The sequence below is a fragment of the Dunckerocampus dactyliophorus genome, chromosome 1 (assembly GCF_027744805.1).
Source record: "Dunckerocampus dactyliophorus isolate RoL2022-P2 chromosome 1, RoL_Ddac_1.1, whole genome shotgun sequence".
In the NCBI taxonomy this organism is placed as follows: Eukaryota; Metazoa; Chordata; class Actinopteri; order Syngnathiformes; family Syngnathidae; genus Dunckerocampus; species Dunckerocampus dactyliophorus.
Genome location: NC_072819.1, coordinates 45,914,548 through 45,937,521, shown reverse-complemented (window position 1 = coordinate 45,937,521; position 22,974 = coordinate 45,914,548). Strand labels below are relative to the sequence as shown.

The 22,974-nt window shown below is 42.0% G+C and overlaps 1 protein-coding gene across 2 annotated transcripts in view; it reads left to right on the top strand.

Moving 5' to 3' along the window:
- LOC129189206 (beta-1,3-galactosyltransferase 1-like) overlaps nt 1–22,974 on the top strand; it is a 106,173-nt gene that overhangs the window by 41,704 nt on the left and 41,495 nt on the right. For both annotated transcript variants that reach the window (XM_054790671.1, XM_054790662.1), the window contains exon 2: nt 2,752–2,888. The gene's annotated coding sequence lies outside the window, so the exon portion shown is untranslated. The remainder of the gene's footprint in view (nt 1–2,751; nt 2,889–22,974) is intronic.

Sequence of the window (22,974 nt, the reverse complement as noted above, 5' to 3'; positions counted from 1 at the left end):
CGGACCTCACCATACACGGCATGACAATATTTTGACAACAATAGGATACGAAATTGTGTTTTTACAGCCATGACAAGTTATATACTCATGTATTTCATGCAGGCAGAAGGACAGTAAGTCAGCAGGTTTTTTGCGCAGGACCTCGCAATGTGATAGTTCTCCAAAATAATAGCATTGCAAGATAATAGTGATCCAAATATCATTTCAAAACGAGAAGCTCCCACTGTTTTGATGAGGTGATAGGCAGAGCTTGGCCTTTTATGAGGCACAAACTGGATGTTGATAGATGTAAGGCAGACATTTCTTAGCCATTTTGTTAATTACTCGTACTTAAGTAGACATTTCTGAGACGTATTTGGGCATTAGTCATGATGTTTTATCTGTCATCAGTGGCCAAAAAATGATTATCCACATGACCAACAAAATTACTAAAAAATCATTAAGTTACTGTATCTCGCTGGTGCTTAGCAGGCTGTTGGGTGTCTAAACAGTTTGTAGTGATGGATGATTTCTGTAGATGTGGTCCGTAGCTTTTTTCAAGCAGGATTTTTTTCACTAATAATGCCCCCCCCCAAAAAAAATGATTTGCCACAGTTTGACACCATCTGACTTAAATATTTAAATGTGGGAAGCATGGGACAAGGCCTGTAATGACCAACTGAACCCTTCACTGACTTTCCGTTGATTGTTCTCTGTGATGTGTAATGAAGCCATATTTTAATTCACTGCCGCCCACTGGAATGACAGCGATAATCCATATTATGATGATGAGCATTTTGACAAGGGGGCGTAGCAAATTGAATTATTTTGTCCAGCATCAGAAAGGCTTGAATGATTCCACAACGAAGTAAATTGTTGGGATCAGAATTAGCAACCACAGGTAGATGCTACCAGAGCACGTTTGTAATATACTGTACCAATGAGTATGTCTGTTTATCTGCCAAATGAGGTCATTTGCCAGGTGACTGCTTATCAGCTGCCTCCTCAGAATGTCTGTGCAGGTTCACAACTGTGTGCGCTTGTGTGCAGTTGAACGTGCTGCCGCTCGCCCTGAGAAACACATTCTGGTGTGTGAGCAGCTTGTTAATGGAAGTGTGTGATTACTGTGGAGCTCAGCCGACAGCTTGATGTGTCGGAAGCCCCGATCAGGTGACAGACAGGATGAGGCTGAGGCATGCCACTCAAGCTGGAGGGCAGGAAGGTCTTCCCAATTACGTAGAACACTGCTCTCTGCCTATTAGTGAGAAAGTCACAGTGGTCCAGCCTGACTTTGACTTGTTGTTTCCGTACTAGCGTGTGATAGGTTTACTTGTTTTTCAGTCACAGTTGCAGACCACAATACCCCAACATAGACCCATATATTTGTGAAACTTGGCCATTATACCCACAGAAAGTAAAAATGGAAAACAAATAATGGATTGCCTCCCCTCTGGGTAATTTTTACAATGAATCCAGATCATTGGTGAGGTCAGAAGACACTAATGCAAGACAAAAAGGCCTGCATATGGATCTCTGTTGTTCATCCTAAAGGTGTTTGATGGGGTAACGTCACGGCTCTCAAGTTCTTCCACACCAAACCATGAACCTCTCTTTCAAGTCATCTTGTAACAGACAGTTTCCACACAATTAAAACATAAAAAATAGGATTTAGGCAGAAAGTCTTAAGCCATACAATCTTTCAGAGCAGAATGTGTACAGTCAAGAAGCCATTCATCCACTTTGAATGCAATCAAGCAAACAAAATTAAAAATGCGACGCTGAATATTTTAATTAGAAGCAATTAACCACATTCCGGTGTCACTGCGGCTAAAATAATACCAAAAAGGTGTGTTGAGATGTAGCCACAGCGCCTGCCTTGGAAGCATTTTAATCGAGTGAGAAACTCCATTTGATATGAGAGAATTTAATTTTGACCTTTTCAGGGCGTAAGTGGGTTTTGAATGATAAGTTCTCAGGAAACAGCGCACATCAATAGATGACTCCTCCTCCGTCTGTTTGTTGCCATAGGTAGATAACAAGAGTGTCTGCAGCATACCGATGAGTTACGGCTGGTAGCATGCACAAAAATCACCTCTTCTTGCCCATTGTTGCATGAAATCAAGGTTTTCTGCAGGTGTGCACGTAGGATTACATATTGTGGCTGTGCAATGAAAAGCATGCATGTCCACCATTTTTTTCATCAGTCTTGTTCTCCTCCATGCATTGTCAGCACCGCCATGCCTTGACGACCAGTGGTTTTAATTTTTTAATTGATTTAATTTGAAACAATCGTCCATGGGTCGTGCAGTGGTTCACATGGCTGACATTGTTTGCATCTGGCGTGGGCTCAATTGCCATTTGTTGCACTCGTCATGATCGTAAATTAGTCAAATGAACTATGCATTAATTAGACGACACCTCAGTGTATAGTGCTGTGAAATTCTACACCATTGCAGACTACAGCCACAACCACATTGTTTAATTAATACATACAGTAGGCCCACGTAGGATGCTTTTTTTTATACAGTTGATGTATTGAATGCAAGCGTGTACATTTGTCATCCACCGTCCGAAAAGAATAGGCTAAACCGTCCCATGGAGTGAATGGTTGAATGCTTTTAATGTATTTCTTCAACATGTTAACAATGTCTTAAAAGCATGTTTTTAAACCTCTGCATCACTTTCTCTAGTATCCCTCGCCTTCTCTGATAGCCTTCATTCTTCTATTCATCTTGTATGAGCTCCACTGACTCACTGCCTTTTTCTTTCCAGGGATGGAGAGCGGGCACTTGTATTGTGTTGGTTGAGAGCCAGCTCCGATATGCTACACTAACTCCAGCTTCCTGTCAAATTGCTGCTCAGTCAGGGATGTAGCCCATTCCTGGGTTTCAAAGGCGCTTCATCATACGGTAAGCAGACCTCCCCTCTTGAAAGAAAGCTCAAATACAAGTTTTGAATTGTTGCCTTTCAGCTTCACGGTTCCGATCTTGATGTTCAATGAAGCAAAGGCTTTGTTGCTCTTACTGTACATTTATTTCAGCCCAATTATTTCAGGGATTACCTGAATTAAAAAAGTGCTGACACTCGCAACTTTCTTTGGCCCTGTGGCAGGTTTTTAGTAGGGTGCTTTGTTTGGGCACTGAATTTTGAAGAACGATACACTAAAGTCGCCCCTTGTCTATCGTGGTTTATTGGTTTCAGAAAAATGTATTTTCGCCAAGTAGGATTCCTTATTTTATAAATGTAATATTTGTTTGTAGTTAGAACATAGAAAACCTATTTACGACCTACTAATTAGAGTTTTTAACATTATTAAAGCCCTCTAGATATGAAATAGAACCCCTATAGTCACCTTTACACTCGTATTAGTTGATACTTTAGACATATAAAGGGAAACTATAATAAATAGTAAATAAATAATAGAAATAATAGTAATATTTAGTTACTTGTACCTTATAATTACACACACACACACACACACACACAGTTTTTACACACAAACACTAACCTGTGAAAATACTGCAACTTGTTCAATGATGATACTAGATAAGAATTAGTGTTGCCAAGTCTCGTGAGAGAAACAAGCGACTAGCTCTCTGAAAACAAGCCCAAAACAACAGGGAACATGGGGATTTGCGACATTACAAAACAAACAGGCCCAAAGTCGCTTATAATAAGCGGACCTGGCAACACTGATACGCCTACCCAGGCCTTTGGTTTTGAACGTGTGAGCACAGTATCTCTTCTGAATGCCTTTTTTTTTTTTTTATTTTTGTCCATTTAGCCATTTTTATGCTTAAAATGCTTAATTTATGCCAAAAACACACATTTTTCTTACGTATCCGTATTTGAATGTGCAACAGCGAGAAACCACAATATGATGTTTTAAATGAATAACCTTGTAGAGTGAAGCCGCTAAAGTCAAAGTGCAAAGTGGCGAGGGATGACTGTGCAGTACAGGGCAAACGGACTAGCTTGTTACGTGCAGTGCTATACGGAAACTGAGACTGTTGGAAAGTTTGGTGAAATTTGTTTAGAAAAAATGAATCATAGGAAGACTGATTGAAAAAAACACCCATTTACTGTATACAGTCGTCCCTTGTTTATTGCAGTTAATTGGTTCCAGACTCGACTGCGATAAGTGAATTTTTGCAAAGTAGGATTCAATATTAGTAAATGTAATATTTTTGTAATTTGAGTATTGAAAACTTGTTTATGATCTTCTGAAGACATGTTTTTTAAACATTATTAGAGCCCTGTAGACATGAAATAACGCCTTTATACTCGTAGTTTTAATGTAGGAGACACGATAAGCATGATTAGCATTGGGAAAGTTCATTGTTGTTGTAGTTTCTTGAGTATAATGGGGTCAATCGTGTGGCATCGACGTTCGTCTCATTCATCGTCACAATGCTTATACCACATTGTGCAACTTTTATGCACAGGCTACGTGATCTCTGCAGGGACACAAGAGACGGACACTGCTTTAAGCATTAGCAAGCTACCGAGCAAACTAATTAGCCTGCAATAAAGTAATTCATGTAAGGTGATGTCTCATCAATGTAACATTACTGACGCCTTGTGACCAGAATACTACATATGACTTGGCTTTCAATATTTCGGACTTATAATAGGCCACAGTCAACCATGAAACAGTCATCATTTATTAAGTCGTTCATTTTTGAAAACCCGTGATAGAGCGAGGGAGTGATGTTCGAACCCCAATGTAGCGAGGGACGACTTTACTGCTTTTTCCATGTCTTTATGGGCATGTATTAGCAGCATGATCACTCAACACATTCAAGAGTCTTAATTGTCAATTCACCTCGTATCCAAGACACACACGGCATCGAAACTACATTTCCCTCTCTCCACGGTGGGATTGCAATAAAGTGAATAAAGAGAATTTTTAAATGTAAAAAAGGCATATATAGTACCTTATATACCACGGATGTTGAATGACGTAACGTGACTTGGACTAGAGTCAGACGTGAGTCACAATTTCGGTGACTTTGGACTCGACAATATCATCAAAGACTTGATGTGGACTTTAGTCTGACTTTAGACATTAGTCCTTTTTATTTTTTTTGCTCAGCAGAATCATTTTAGTATGCACATGCATTATTTTTAAAGAATTGCAAAAATATATTTTTATCATGTTTGGTTTGTGGTTCATCGCCGTGCTCCATTCCCTCTTTTGAGTCATCCTCGGATGTCAAAGATGTTAATATTACACTTTTGAGCAATTGTTTTTTGTAGCTCTTGTTGCTCTGAGTCGTCTATTAATAGTGGATGGTGCTGCAGGCTGTTGTCTGTTTCTATTTACAAACGCGTTCAAAAGCGGTGCACCGGCATGATCTGTTTTGAATCATCCCATCTTAGACCTAGAAAAAAAGCAGAATGACTTCATCTCAACAGGTACGCCATTAAAATCGTTCTTTGAGGGATGTTTGGGTATGTAGACAGCAGTTTATGAGATGATTGTGGCTCTAAGTCCAAAGATGGATGTTGCCAAGTGTTTCTTGCAATAAATTTGCGAGAGAAAGTGAAAGTTTAGATTTTCCTTTTGTGTAATGGTAATGGTAATGTGCGATTTACTTTGGTACGCATCACGTTACAATTCACAATTTCACACGTCTGAAAGGAGCAGGAAAAAGTAGAGCTTATTCAGTCCTACCCCTTCTTTGTTTCACATCAATTGCTAATACATTTGCTCACTTCCTTTTCAACATGTGCCCTTTGCCAGTTGTGAAATAACACAAGGAAATGATAAAGCAATATAACAATGTGTTACAATGAAGCTGAGGTTTGTTAATCAATATCCATAAATTGTATAACGCTCATAAAAACATCTATAATAATAAACAATGAAGAAGTTAATAGTTGACACTTACTTTGTTGGATGATGAGTGAGTACCCAGCTCGGTGCCTCCGTGTTGGAGTCATCCCCGGTGAACGTGCGGGTCACTTCTCTACGCCTTTGGGTTGGGGAAAGGGTCCTGGTTGTCGTTTGTGCATACGAACCAAACGGCAGTTCAGAGGCGCAGCCTTCTTGGAGCCTATTGGTGCTGGTGAGTCCGTAGTTCTACCGGGAGACTTCAACGCCGATGTGGGAAATAACAGTGTGACCTGGAGGGGCGTGATTGGGAGGAACAGCCTCCCTGATCTGAACCCCTGCGGTGTGATGTTATTGGACTTTTGTGCGAACCACAGTTTGTCCATGTTTGAACTTAGGGATGTCCACAAGCGCACCTGGCACCAGGGCACCTTGATCGACTATGTAGTCATATCATCAGACCTGCGTCCGCATCTTCTGGACATGCGAGTGAGGAGAAGAGCTGAGCTGTCAACTGATCACCACGTGGTGATGAGTTGGATTAGATGGTGGGAGAGGATGCCGGGCAGGCCTGGGAGACCCAAACGTATAGTGAGGGCGTGCTGGTGTAGCAGACTTGTATCGGCATCCGGGGTGAAGAACGCACACCAAGTCAGGATCTGCACATTTATTTCTGTGGAACAATGGCAAGGAGGGTACACTATTAGCAGGCACACACGGCAGCATTCCCTGACCACAGCTGCTCAAGCGTCAACATTATGTTGTTTGGTTTGTACAATATCATAAAACTGTTCACATTTAAGCATCCATTTTCTAAAAATGACATTTCAATACAAAAATAAAACATAAAAAAAAATAGCTTCACCGGGCATTCCAGCCCCAATAGACAATGTACTTCTAAGTGTTAAAAAGTGCACATTAAGTGCATCTTCTTTTAACAATGAATGGTGCAGTCCCTCCAAGTGCATATTAAACATAAAAACATTTGGCAATTAACATACCTGTGGAACAATGGCAAGGAGGGTACACTATTAGCAGGAACACAAAAAGTCACATGAAAGGGGGATTTTCATGAGACTTAAGTGGAATATTAATGACGTTTTTCCAGCTAAAAGTTACCAAAACAGCTCCACAACAACTTAGCAACCTATAATATTTACACACTCAATATGCATTGAAAGGAACGATTCTAAGCATTTTATTACACACGGGAGCAGAGAGCCTAAAACACGTCTTACCAGCTGCTCATACGTCCCACGTTATGGCAGCAGACATGCGTTTATCCCTGTGTGCATCGCTATAAAGGGTCGCCCTTGCAACAGCGACCGCAATGAAAATAATGCTCCATCAAAACGTAACTGCAGGTTTTGAGAGTGTTCACAACAAAAAACGCAGTATTTTCAATCAAAGATTTCACTCAGCTACATACTCCCATCTGAACTTCTCAAAACTGTGCTAAAGTGAGATAAAAGTGCGGCCCAAATCAAAAACATGAGCGATAGTGTCACTATTCATGCACACGTCTGTCTGCAACATGAATGTCTCCCAACATAAAGGAAAAGTAGGATAAAAAAGTTGGCCAGACTTCAAATTCCCATTTCACGAACGAAAGTGCAATATACACAATCTTGCACCAAGGACGACCGAACCAATACTAAAGGTTGAGCCAAAGCAAAAGCTGTACTAGAAGTACACTGACTGACTAGAGGTCAAGGGTAGCCTATACAAATAAAGTTCTGGCCAACTCACTGACTCGGCTACCTGACTTTGTGTGTCTTTGTGTCATGTTCTGGATCAGTCTATTAACAGGCCTCACAATCCGACGCTTGTCCTAATGTGACTCGCTGGATTGTCTGGCTCGACGCTCAAACAAACACTAACAATGTCAGACTGTGAGCTCGGGGGTGCTGATTTTGAGTTCTCAAGGGGCATGTTATGGGGAGTGGCAGCTGTGCTCTCAATTGCAGCGGGATCTACTGGAGGGATGGTCCCTGCTACCCAGCTGGCAGTGCGTCCTGATCAATCTAACTAAGATACAGAAATGAGGCTCAGAACTGCTATCAAAGGAGGGCTCACTGTCATGCTCAGCCTCAATGGGCAAGAAGTTGGCCTGCAAGATCAGGTTTCTGTGAACAACCTTTTCTTGCCCTGTGCCGGGGTGTCTGATTTGGTAAGTGTGGTACCTCAAGTCTTTGGAAACCACGGTGTAAAGGATGGACTCACACATGTCAGCTACTTTCCTACGGCGCGACCACCTCTGTTTGCCAATAGGACTTCAGCTCCCTCCTCAATGCCTTTACTCTTTGTTCGCCGGTTTTACAGGTCTGCCTGATGTCTTTGGCTGGACTCAGCATTGACTTGAGCCAGGTTTATAGCCTCCTTAAGGTCGTCCCTCATGCGCTTGATGTAGCTGTCATAATCTACAGTACAATGTCATTATCCTTTTCCAGAGTGTGGGGCATGATGCCCACAAGTAAGTTAGGAATACGTCCATACAAGTAAAGGGGGGCACACCCAGTTGACTCGTGGGCTGTACAGTTGTAAGCAAAGGTCAATGTCTGCAACATCTGAGGCTTCTCTGGGGGGGTAGGGATTTGATTATGCTCCCTAAGGTTCTGTTGAACCTCTCCGTGTGGCCATTTCCCATTGGGTGATATGGCGTGGTTCTCGACTTTTTCACACCAGCCATCTGCAGCAAATCAAATGAATCAGTTGACTCTCGAAATTTGGTCCTTGATCATAGTGGATTCGTTGTGGGAACCCGTAGACGCAGAAGTATTTGCACCACAACTGCAGTGCAACCTGCATCGCTGACTGGTTGGAGCATTTGAGGCATGGGCCATCTTGGTGAAATGGTGTGTTACGACCAAGACATTCACAGTCCCACTTTTAGAACCTTCTGCAGACCAAAAGTCTAGACAGACAAACTCCAAAGGGCTCGTGGTTTTTATACTCCCAAGCCGGGCACGCCCTTCCGGTTCGAGAGTTTTGCTGACGACGTTTCACATAATCTGTGATGTCACGCTCCATGCTAGCCCTGAAGAAATGCTGTCTTGCCAAGGTTCAACTCTGACCCTGGTGGCCAGCAGAATTGTGGACACCCTGCAAGACTTGACTGACCAAAGAGGAGGGTACGTTGCACTGTTTTCTCCTAGTAAATGGGTCTTTGCACACTCTGTAAAGAATGCTGTTGAGAAATTTAAATTTATGCCACTGTCTCAAAGTCTTGAGAACCGTCAGTGAAAGTCCAGCTCGCTCTCACCTCGATGGTCGCCTCCCACGGATGATAAATGGGACTAACGTGTGACAGGATGGCATCATTCTCCTGTTCGTGTTGGAGCTTGTGGAGTGAGAAGACTGGCAGGAGATCCTGGCCTGCCGGAACCAACTGTTTCAAATCCTGTGCAAGCCAAGAGACGACCCTTTGACTCGCACCGTGGTCCCACCCAAATAACCAATCAGTATACAGTACCAGAAACTTCCTCTGGGGCAGAGAACAGCACTCCATGCCCTCTTGAAGCAGGTGTGTCACACTCTGTTGGTTTGTGCTGGCTCTGAACATCTCGTGCACTGCACTTTCCTGGACCTGTTGTGACTCCTCTAACACGGTTCTATACTCCTCTGTCATCAGCCTATGGCAGACACAGAGTTTGACCAAGGGCTGCCAAGCATCAACGACAAAGTTTTTGCTACCGGGTATGTATTTGAGATTGAAGTTATACTGTAACAGTTTGGCTACCCATCTCTTCTCACATGTGTTGAGTTTGGGCTTCGTGAGGATGTAAGTTAAGGCATTGTTATCTGTCTACATGTTGGAGTTGTGTCCCTTTAGCCAGTGGCTGAATTTGTCACAGACTGACCACTTGAAAGACAGGAACTCTAGACGACGGGCAGGGTAGTTACTCTTTAGGGCTTTGCTGGCAAAAGCTACGGGGCGTGCCTTACTCTCACCCTCTTGGACTTGAGATAAAACTGCACCCAAGCCACCCAACGGACGGCTGAAGTCAGGGTGCGCAAGGACAACAGATTCTAGGAGTGCGGTGTCTTCAGAGGCTCGAATGAACTGCGATGTTCTTCTCTCCAAGTCACAAATGAACTGTTGGAGGTGATAGCTCTGACCTCCAGAGGTCAGGGTCTGAGTCAGTCGCAACACAACTTTTGTCAACAACGTGGCCCAGAAAGCGCACGCTTCTCCTGAGTAATTAACACTTTTTTGGGGCCAACTTCTGACCATGGGCACACAGTCTAGTGAAAACCATCTCTAGTCTCTTCAGCGCTTCAGCTTCATTTGAGGCATAGACCAGCAAGTCATCCAGGTAGCAGAGAAGGTTCAAGAAATTTTGGTCGCCGAATATTCCCATCATGAGACGCATGAAGCTGGCTGGACTGTTGCACAGTCCCTGGGGGAGCCGATTGAACTCATAGAGCCCCATTGGTGTGGTGAAGGCTGTCAGTTTTTTGTCCTCTTCTGCCATGGCAATTTTGTAAAAGCCAGAGGTGAAGTCCATTGCACTGAAAATTGCACTTCCACCCAATGCTGCCAGGCAATCGGACTAATGGGGAAGAGGGTGTGCATCCTTGATTGTGCGTGCATTTAACCATCGATAGTCCACATATATCCTGAGATCACTATTCTTCTTCCAGACAAGCTCTAACGGGGTTGCCCCTTTTTGACTTGGTGATGATTTCACACTCCTCCATATCCGAGGACTTGTCTGAGCTTGTGGTACTCTCCTGGTGGGACACGGCAATATGGGAGACTGAAAGACTGGGAACGTCTGGCAGAGTCTCCTGTTCGTCAAGTCTTCAACGCTCACGTTTGGCAGAGCTTCGCCTGCATCCCGGGGGAGGACCGAATGGGCCTTTTTCCGTGTCTCCATTGTTGAAGCAGCCGATCGGACCTGCGGCCGCAAGGTGGTCGGCGCCAGTCGTGCCGGCAAGCCTCAAAGCCGATGGTGGACACCAGAGGTCAAGGCTGCCATCAAGCTGAAGAAGGAGTCCTATCAAGCATGGATGGCTTGTGGGCCTCCTGAAGCAGGTGACAGGTACCGGCAGGCCAGTCCACACTCTTTACAGTGGGAATGGAGGCCTGCTGAATTATTTTACACAAGCAAGTGTAGGCAGTGATAAAGGAGGAAAAAGTACAAAGTTAAAGAACATCAATGTTAATTCAATATATATGTTTACCTCCCGACCATAATATTAAAGCAAATACAGAGCATTGTTGTTAAAGTAGCCACAGGCAATACACATAGCGACTTAATGGTTATTCAGTGGAATCACCATGCCCACACGGTTCTGAAGGCATGGCACTCTACAGCATCATCATTGTGTGAATGAGGTGACATTATTTACCTGTGTGGAACGTGAGATAGATGCTATATAAGGATGTCATAGCCAAGTGTTCTGAAACAGTCCACCTACTCTGCCAACCTTGGAGACACATGGAGGCTAATTCCAGCGTTGGGGTACAACTGCTTGAATAGAGCAAAAGCCATGCAAAAAGTTTATTCCATTTGACCAGGAATTAGTGCAAGTTGAAAAGCCCAAATTAGTTGGTTAGGGCAATACCCAAGAGACACGGGGGAGCAGCGCACAGTCATACACAACTCTTTCAGTTGCAACGCTGCATGTCATCACACACAACAATGGGCTGACTGATATTTTCGCAATGAACTAAGTCACACTGTGTAAACATGAAGGGAAAATAGAATGCCAACAAGGAACACTCTGTGACAATCTAGTCTTCACTAAAATAACAAGCTTGCAAAAACAATCTGTGAGACTTTGCCTTTTCTTACCCTCCAAAGCAAGACTGTTTTTGAGTCCTATCATCTATGGAAGCCATAGCGTCCCTTCAGACAACATAAGCATGATATTACACTCAACCCAACACTCTCCCACATTAACACTGTGGGCTATTCATGCATCTACTGTATTATTTCAAAACATATTTTAAAATCGGCAAGTTGATAGTTGATAATGTCAATTTCAAAGCAATTTAAACTAATACATTTTTTGGTAACATTGTATGCAATATCATTTACATTAAGAAACTGTTTTATTGCCCTGGAGGTGGGGCACGATGGCGAGAGCCTAATATCCGGGCCTACACTCATTGGGCCCGGCTGGGTAATAAATGGTAATAAATATAACACATAAATATCGGTATATAATATTGTGACACTGTGTTCACAATTGGTTTGAAGGAAGTTACTCTTTATTTGGGCAAGCAGGAACCAAAATGGAACTTGCAATGAGCTTACAACCCATCGGAAACGGCAGGAGGTCATTACTCAACATGGGATAATAAAAGGCAACTATGTTAACTCTAAATATGTAACTCTAGCAACTATTTACGAAACAAGTACCGCAAGGCATGCTGGGAGCCGGCATCGCTGTCATTGCTGGCTTCCCAGCATGTTTTGCGGTACGGGTTTTGTTAAAAAGTTGCTAAAGTTAGATATTTAGAGCTAATGTAGTTGTGGTTTATTATTACCCATCATAGTCGTAGTTGCCCTGTGTGTGTACTTAACTGTTAAGTCATTTTTGTGCTGTCACCATGATTGTAGTTAGTGCTAGTTATGTATTGCCACCCGCTTGTTCATTTCATTGTGTTGGCTCATGCTTACCCTCTGAACTCACCCAAGCTTTGCGGGCCGCACTCAGGCTAATCTTTGAAGTCAAGTAAGGGGCCACAAAATATGATTTTGAATATGATTGTGAGTTTGAGATCCCTGCTTTGAATCGTCGATAGGTGTAAATGTGAGTGCAAATGTTTATCTGCATGTACTGACCAAAGTCAGATGGGATAGGCTCCAGCTCACCTGTTACCACGAACACTTTTTAAGTGCTACCAAATGAATGAATAAAGGTACTTTTCTCCAAGTGTGTAAATGTAGTGTGTGTAAAATTAAAACTCATAATAAATCACTCCGATTGATGTGACCTTCCAATGACCACAGTGATGAGCTAATTGAACAGTACACGCTAGAGGCCCAGCCTTTGAGGCTATTTGCATAGATAGCGCCATCATTATTCATCAAGGACATTTCAAAGGGTGCTTTATCATGTCCAGGGATTCGTTTTCTCGATGAATATATTCTGCACTCAACTCATACATCTTCTGCCCTGTGTCATTATGTCACTGAATAGAGCAGTCGTCCATACAAAAGTGCAAACACTGCGCTTAAATTGTAAAGCTCCGTTTCCCTTTGTGTTGCCGGTGATGAGCAACCAAAAGCAGTGATGTATTGGTGTTGTTGTGGTATAGTTCATGTGATGGCCACACACCATCAAGAAGAAACCAAACTCATTGAGGTTTTGCAAGTGAGTCACTGCTGAATTAAAGTGGGTCATTAAAAACATAAACCTTGACAAGTGGCCTCAGTGGGACATTCTTTGTAGTGGAGTGGGAGGTGAAGAGCTGATGAGTGTGGAATGGGGTGTGCTCGTGGGCTGTCTTGGATCAGACATGTGGTTTCAATATTATAGAATGGCTTTAAGTGTCTATGGAAATAGTACGTTATTTCAAAAGAGAGCTCATGCTACATATGTTTGAATCAGAATGGTCTTTACTCATCACTTATACGGCGGTACAAGTGAAATTGTGCACTCACCCGTCCATACATATACAACAAACCATACAGTATAATAGGGGGGTAAAAATAACAATTCCAAGCTATGCTCTTATGGGGGAGTACAGTGTGAGACTGGCAAGAAACTTCAGCAACATAGCCACAAACACTTGCATGCATGTGTGCATGTGTGTGTGTGTAGGTGTCCCCGGATGCGTGTGTGTGCAGGCCTGGAGAAGTCGCTCCGTCAAGCGCACAATCTTGTGCCTCAGTTTACAGAATGTCATGGCGATAACACAGCAATTGCCGTGGAGACGACCCCGAACGGCCCCAGACAGAGTCAACAATCAACAGGGGTGAAGGTTCCAGAGCGTCTCAGTGCAGCAATCTCCTGGGCGAGGCAGATCATGACGGGCAGCTGCTGGGCACTTGGACTGCTGTCTCCATCTTCTGAATTTTGTGATACACCAGGGCAGTGCCTAATCCCAAACAACAACAGTTCTGTTATCATGGTTCCGAATAGGTAGATGTTTTTGATGTCCTCAATGGAAAGAAGGATCGACAGGCACATGACCCTCCACTTCCCCTAACTGTCCATCATGTACGTCATATACGTTCCGCCAGGGCAGACAGGTGCCCCCGAATCCGAGCTTCTCACCTATTGCTTTTTATAAATTGCGTAGAGAGACCAGTTGAACAATTCAGAGAGGCTCTTAAAAGTATGAGACAGGACAAAACGAGACATGAGAAGCAAAGCAGGGAAGATAAGGGAGAGGAGGGAAAAAAGATGCGACCGAAGAAGCAGAAGCAGGAGCAAGTACCTTTCTTGTGAACTAATTGAACAATGGTGGCTTGAATAAAGGTGTGGGGTTAAAACCGAAACTAGACATTGAGAAGACTGATCAGGACAGGTGATGGGCTTCAGTTTGAGCAAGTGCTTGTTGATTTATGGAAAGCACCAGGATTCATAGAAGTGCTCCGTCGTATGAAACGGTGATTAATTCAAGCCTAGAGTTATTTGTCTCAGCTGACACGTGAATCACGGCAGCCTCCCTTCAGGACTTCACCTGTCACACTCTGGCTGTTGATCTCCAGTCATGTTTGTGATCAGCCTGGCTGAAGATCACATGGGGGTCACATAGTAAATGCAAATGAAGGTTTTGTCAAACTCGGCTGATATTGTCTGATGTTCCCGCGTCAGCGCAGCACTGTTAACGTCAGCAAAAGTGCCACCCACTATGAGTGCACTGTACAGCCACTGAATTAATGTATCTATGTCAATAGCCCCAATGTCATTCACTGGTGAAGGAAGTCTGAACAGGATGTGATTCCTGTAATAACCAAGTTGTTTGAAATTCTTTAAGTCCTTATGCAGCTCTAGACTGTTGTATTATGTGTGGGTGTTGGAGGAAAAAAAGACATGAAAACTGATCCTTTTAAATTGATTTTTCTCTGCCTTGTGGTTAAAAAAAACATTTTGGTCCATCCTAAAGGCAATTTACAGAGGATTAAATAATTATTTCTAATTTTTACGGTAGGTTTAAGACAAGATAGCAGAAGAAAACCCAGAAAAAAACATTAAAACTGCCGTATGCAGCCGTTTAGAGCAGTGGCTCCCAACCAGGGGTACGCGTACCCCTGGTGGTACACAAGCAAATTGCTGGGGGTACATGGAAACATTTAATTTCCAAGATGCTAAATAAATGTTCTCAGTTATTTCATATTAAACCAGACAATAAAATGGAATGTGTGTGCTACAACTAGTTTCCCCAGGAAGACAATAACCTGTGGCACAGCCGCACCAATTCCCAACACGTTCTACGTTTTATTATCAACACGAATGAGTGAGGGGGTACTCATGGTATGAGAAAAAGGCTTTGGGGGTAAACAAGACAAAAATGTTGGGTTTAGAGGACACTAACATTTGATCGAGTCACAAGCATTATATCCCGCCCTCCTCCTGGTCCGACCATGTTAGTTAACCCCCCACTAATTCACATGCATGCAACAAAATGATAATGTTGTGTTACGAACGCAGGGTTTGGAAAAGCCCTTGTCTGTTTATAAGTCGTCCCCCCAATATGGTACCCCTGTCCAATAGCACTCATCATAAATTGAAATTGATCGGTATTGGAATAGGTGCATAAAACCCTGATTGGATTGGAGCATACTTATTACAAAGTCATTTGTATTTGATTGGGATAAAATAGGTTTTTGATGACTTGTCCTAGTACTTGGTGGAGAACCTGATGTTGGCTTGAAGTTTCAACTCCCTCCACAGATTTTCACTGGGATTAAGGTCCAGATATTTGCTAGGCTATTCCAGGATTTTAATGTCCTTTTTTTTGAGCCAATCCTTTGTTTTCTTGGCTGTGTGTTCACTGTCATTCTAGAAGCCATCCATGGTCTATCGTCCATCTGTTCTGGTTGAAGCTAGGAGGTTCTCATCCAAGATTCTACAGTAAATGGCCCTGTTCATTGAACCCTCGAAGCAGTGACTTCACTGCACTTCCTGTACCTTAAGCAGAGTAACAGCCTCAAAGCAGAATGTTTCCACCTCCATGTTTGCCAGTTGAGATGGTGTTCTCCAGCATTTTGCCGTCCTCAAACATGGCAAGTCGAGTTGAGCTTGATTTTGGTCTCATCTGACCACCTCACATTCTCCCAAGCCTTGTGTGAGTCAGTCAGGTGTTCAGTGGTAAACTTCAGACAAGCCTGTACAGGTGAATTTTGAACAGGTTGACCTTGCTTTACTGCAGGATCTCAAAGTGTGTTCCCAGTGTTTGCATGGGTGAATGTGGTCCCAGAGTTACTCTGAAATATTACACATTCTAGCCATTCATCCATTGTCTTTACTATTTTTTTCATCTTCAAGGTCACAGAGAAGCTGTAGTACAGTTGACTATTTTAATAACCAATTAATCAGTTGATTATTTTTTTCAATTAATCGATGAATCGGATTAAAAAAAAACACATTTTTAATTTCCGCCTCTTAGCAGTAATCCCTTTAAAAATGCATGAATGGACTTTTTCCCCTCCTCAAAACCATAGCAGAGGGCGAGGAAGAGGAATTTCTCCGACACCGAATTTGAAGTAAAGAAGTATAAACAATCAACTGACAAACATCACAAACACTCGACTGCAAATCAACGAGTCAAAGCGGATGTGTGTGAATATCGTTAGACATTTAGAAATCAGGATATTTACAGTACATTTTTAAATGAAATACCGAAATCATCGATTCATCGATTAGTCGTTGCAGCTCCAGTTGACTGTATATCCCAGCTGACCGAGGGCGAGAGGTGGCGTACACCCTGGACTAATCAACAATAAATAACATAGAGAAGAGCAACCATTCACATTCACCTCTTGGAATGTTCAGTAAATATGCATAGTTCAGGGACTGAAGGAAGACGCCTGGAGACATCACACACACGGAGAACATAAGAACTCTCAGGAAATGATTCAAGGCAAGATATGAGTTTTAACATGAAACAACGCACCGCTGTGCAACCACGACATTGAACAAATCAATAAATGCATAAACTAGGAATGTAACACGATAATGTCATAACAGGTTGGTTGTTGGTTTAATGAGCTAATTTGGGGTGTGTATACCTTTTTTTAAGCGAGTCAGTGACGTGCAGTCGGGCATTACTTCATGAAATACTTGATGAAAAATGAAAAAAACCTAAACCTGAAGTCGGCTTTGCATTTTGACACCCTTGGTATTGGCAAATCACACAAACAGTGAAATGAGGACAATGGGAGTGTGCTGATGGGTCACACTGTGTGTTGATGTCACATATCATGACATCAACTTAAAAAATATATATATATTACAAATCCAACTACTTTTGAGCTGTTAAAACTTCCACGTTAATATCAGCCAGAGGGCCAGAGAAGTGCTTTTGATGAGCTGAACGTTTCATTTCCACTGGGGGTCAAACTATTAGCTAGCAAACAATATTTTCATCAACATCGGAACCTATTATCGCCATGCTGTGCAGCATTGTGGAGTGAGCACTGTTATGGTTTGTGGGGAGACTTGAAGAGTTGCTGCGTGAGCAGGGAGCGCTGGCCTTGCTAGTCAAAGCGTGTCTTGGCAAATAAGAGATTCATTTCAAGTGAAGGTTGCAAGCAGCTTTTGTTTTGAAATTGGTGAAGTGAAGCCTCTCTCTAAGTTGTATTCACTTTTGTGAACTAAGTCTCTTTCAGCAGCATAGTTGGGATAAATTTGTAATAAGAAAAACATCCCCTTGCTAAAAATACTAAGACGCATGACAAATGGTGCCAAAATTGCTTTGGGAAATCATCATAATAGGCTTTTTTTTTACCCTAACCTGGAATGTGGCCATTCGTGTTGGCCTCGAATGTAGCAACCGGATGCATAACGGAACCATTACTGAATTCAATCCCTTTAACTGCCATTTAAATCTGTTGTAGTGGCCCTTTGTGTTTTCACACCCTCCACAAATCACACCTTATAGAGTGGCTTTCATGAACCTATTGCAGTGACTTGCCACCTTGTGGTGGCCTTGACATCGCCATACCCTCGTTTTAATGCATAGAATTAGAACTGAGCTCCAAGAGCAGAATTTGTACAGGCCATTTATCATGTCCACCTCTCACAACAAAGCCATTTTTCATTGAGTCCAACGTCGAAACCTTAAAATGAGAGTCTGTTGTGTTTTCTTTTTTAAAATAGAGCAGGGCGGAATCAGAAGTTAAGGTGTTACATCGCTTTTGATGTTGATACCCAACGCTTTGAACCTTGATATGAATTTGACACATTGGTGAAATAAATGATGAACGAGCTGGAGATTTATTGGTCCGGTAAAGCTGAGATGACCAAGGACACCACTGGAACAGATAACGCTAGAATCTACAAGGCCAGAGACCACAGCCACTGGTATGTGATGTTTGATACCTGTGTGGAATGTCCCGAGAAGTGCTAATTATTATTTTCCAAGTGTTTTGCAGAGTTGAAAAGTGTTTAGTCTGCACACTTTTCCTGGTCTGGCAACTTCAACAACGTGCACGTTTTATTCTGTCCTCTTTGGCAAACAGCAGTTCAAGCACACACGCTAATATTAGATAATAATAATAATTACGTCAATGAACGCGAGAGCGCTGGGTGCGTGCTCGCTCACTTCTGCCTTTGTCCTGACATACTAAGATGACATAAGCCCTCTAAATAGCTGCCTTCAGCAATGCCTGCCGGTAATTAGCAGCTCGTAACCTGGCTCGTTAATAAAAAACACTCATTAGGTGGTTAGTTACTTGTATGGCAGGGTACCACTGTATAAATGACAATAAAACATGTGTGCAGTTCTCCAGCACGTTCTCTAGATTAGGGGTCACCAACATTTTTCCTTGTGAGAGCTACTTTTACAATATGAAAATGGCCAGGAGCTACTCATTTTTGTAACATTTATTTTCAGAGCTTATTTGAAACCCAAACAAAGCGAATATGCTTGTTTTACCAGAACATGAACAAAATGCTGGTGTCCACAACTCACATTTTGTATTTCAGAATGCATTTCTTTCTACTGTTCTTTCATTATTAACTGAAAACCTGAATGAAAAGCAGGCTTGCGGGCACCTCATGTGGTCGTGGGGGGGCTACCTGGTGCCTGTGGGCACCACGTTGGTGACCCCTGGTCTAGAACATATAAAGTTGATCTAAAACGATAGATAGTGACTTTGTTAGGTATGCGTCCTTCTGAAAGCCTTTCCTACAAAGGAGTGTCTTGATTGAAAAGTGTGAATGTTGGTCATTAGCAAACCTGATTGTCCTGATGCATACATTTGACATTACAGGGCCAATTCCTCCCCCTAAAGTGGATGCAAATACTGTACATACTGCATGTTGGCTAACAGAAAGACACATATATACTGTTTACATATGACCAATATTATATTTACTATCACAACATGCTACATACACATCCATATTTGCATCCACTTTAGGGGGAGGAACTGGCCCTTAATGTCAAATGTATGCATCAGGACAATCAGGTTTGCTCATGACCAACATTCACACCTTTCAATCAAGACGTGCCTTTGTAGGAAAGGCTTTCAGAAGGACACATACCTAACAAAGTCACTATCTATCGTTTCAGATCATCTTTATACAGCATGTTCTAGACTTTTTATTTTTATTAACAGAGCCCAAATGGTTGCAAGTCTACCTTCCTTTAGTCCTTCATAACACTAGAGTGCTGATTAAAAGATAAGACGCTGCAGGGATAGCATGGCTGTGTGAGGAAAGCTCTACAAGTCCAATACGTCATGCTCAGAGGACGACGTCACGATGCAAAACATTTTTAACATAAGAAAGCAGACCAAATGGAGATGAGGTCAGGATGGACTCCCGAGAGAAGTCACACCAAATGGACCCGAGTCAGGATGTTCATTCATGACAAACAAGCCAGGAGAAGAAGTTCCAAGAGGAGCCTTGTTGATCAAAGCTTCACAAAGACTAGGTAAGGGGGGGCAAAGGCTGATGCGTTTCAAAGTAAATAAATAAATAGAATATAGTACATTCTTGTACTTGGCCACTTGCAGTATACTGGTACTGTGTTTGGAAATAAATAAATAGAATGTAGTACATTCTTGTATTTGGGTACTTGCAGTATACTGGTACTGCGTTTGGAAATAAATACAGTATATAAATAGAATATAGTACATTCTTGTATTTGGGTACTTGCAATATACTCGCACTGTGTTTGGAAATAAATAAATAAATAAATAGAATATAGTACATTCTTGTATTTTGGTACTTGCAGTATACTGGTACTTCGTTTGGAAATGAATAAATAAATAAATAGAATATAGTACATTCTTGTACTTGGCCACTTGCAGTATACTGGTACTGTGTTTGGAAATGAATAAATAAATAAATAGAATATAGTACATTCTTGTATTTGGGTACTTGCAGTATACTGGTACTGCGTTTGGAAATGAATAAATAAATAGAATATAGTACATTCTTGTATTTGGGTACTTGCAGTATACTGGTACTGCGTTTGGAAATGAATAAATAAATAAATAGAATATAGTACATTCTTGTATTTGGGTACTTGCAGTATACTTGTACTGCGTTTGGAAATGAATAAATAAATATAATATAGTACATTCTTGTATTTTGGTATTTGCAATATACTTGTACTGCGTTTGGAAATGAATAAATAAATAAATAGAATATAGTACATTCTTGTATTTTGGTACTTGCAGTATACTGGTACTGTGTTTAATAATAAATAAATAGAATATAGTACATTCTTGTATTTTGGTACTTGCAGTATACTGGTACTGTGTTTAATAATAAATAAATAGAATATAGTACATTCTTGTATTTTGGCACTTGAGACGATTGTAATGATCCACAGTTGATAAGTCATGGGGGGTGATAAGACAGTTGTCCCAAGGTTTCCTGTTTTTTTACAGCTTCCTGACTCTGTGGTACATCACCTTTATTTGCTTTCATGTATAAAGTCTGTTTTAACCCCAAGGGGTCAAGCTGATAGCTGTGATTTTTCAACAGTAATTGTATCAGCTGGTTGGGGGGAGTGGTCTAGATGCAGGGGGGAGTGGCCGAGATGTATCATTTGTACTTTGCTGTTGAAGAAACAAGGCTGGTGGATGGATGACTGACAGGCAATCATGATATTTTCTTAAAAAATATAATTTTTAACAAAATAGCTGTAGTAGAAAGACTGGTATCTAAGGTTGTAATGTTTTGACTGTCTTTGCACTTGGCTGGTTTATATGGTTTGAATGGGAACGTGTGAGCTAAGGATGCAACGTTTTGACTGTTTTAGCAGTATTATTTGTACTGTTTCAATGGGACTATGGTAAAAAAAGAGTTTGCATTGTTTTGACTGTCTTTGCATTTGGCTGGTTTATATGGGAAAACTACATGTTTGAGACACTGCCAGACACACAGAGAGGCCGGAGGGGGCGGTATGGGGACCCCAGTCACACATGCTGAGACACACCCATCAATCAATATCATAAACTTGTATTGTTTTATTGCCATATCATAAACTTTTATGACAGGGACCATAAATCAATCAAGGCATGTCATAAATACCTTTTTGACACAAAGTAGACTATATACCTCTCTGACATGGAACATGCGTGTTAGAGCTTGTGTTCTTTTTTATTACTGTTCCATGTAATTGTCTTGTATTGTTTTATTGCTGTTTCTCATGCCCTCCGTGTGTTCTGTGCACATTGACTGGCGATTGACTGGCGACCAGTCCAGGGTGTACCCCGCCTGTCGCCCTAAGTCAGCTGGGATAGGCTCCAGCATGCCCCCGCGACCCTAAAAGAGGAGAAGCGGTATAGAAAATGGATGGATGATTAATAAAGCTACTCTTTCCTTCATTTTGTACTATTTAGAATATTCAGCAATACAGTCTTTTTCGTCACACTTCCAGCAACATCTCAACTTTCAGCAAAGGTGAGGACACTTTGTGTGGACATCGTGATTGGCCAAAGGACATGCACGGTTTTCATCTGACAGGATGATAATTGGATCTGGGTATTGGCTGAGTAACAATCTGTCATTCTCGATTCAACTGATGATCTTGACGGACTGGATTGAGAAACTAAGCTATTTTAGTGGACTTGGATCGTCCAGCTAACGTTTTAGATTGCTTTGTGGATTGATGCTTACGCAAAGCACCGAGATAGACGCACCTTGTACATCACGTTATGGTATAAGAGCACTGAACAACAAGGTAGACATTTCTGGGGTTAGGTCTGTCTTACATAGCGGTGTCCCCATGCATCTTTTTCACTTCCAATACAATACCGATATTACGGCCTTGAGATATTGAACCAATATCAGCATGATTCATACATAATTTACTTCTTTATGCATTTGGCGTATAGTTTTATTGACAATGTAATGGCAGCTAGGGACAATGTAGTGAGGTTTGCGTTTTAAACGCTTCATTACTCACCACCGACACGGAATGACTCTTTTCTGTTATAGCGAATGACTTTTTGCTGTCCCGTGGGAGTTTGTCATGCTTTGCAGATGTTTCGAACGGCGTTGGTTGTTTGAGGGAGCCTTAGGTTTGTTTCTTAGCCTCCATGGTCTTGAGAAAACCCTCATGCTGTTTTTTGTGATGCTGATTCACATGCGCGATGAGGTCGGTCGAATTAAACTTTCCCGGTTCTGTGCCACATTGGGAAACTTGTGCATGACAAGATTTGCACTCAGCTGCAACTTCTTTTTTCGGACTTGAACGAAAAATTCTGCCACATGGCCAACGTCACTCCTACTCCTCGGTCGTTCGGTCCCTGAAACGGTATTTTTTTTAAACAGCTTCCAGGGTGGGAAAATCTGAAAACACCGGCTCGTCGTTTCCGTATAGACGAGCAATCCGTTCCTTTTCTAAAACGTCACGTGGTTCCGTCTGTGTGTCTTTTTACAGCGCCACACGTAGGTGTGCATCATGTATTACATCATTTTCAACCAGTGATCCATTCCCGTCTGGATGCAACTATTTACTAATCTGGCACAGATCCCGCCAAAAAAAATATCCCAGGAACGTTCCCATGTGG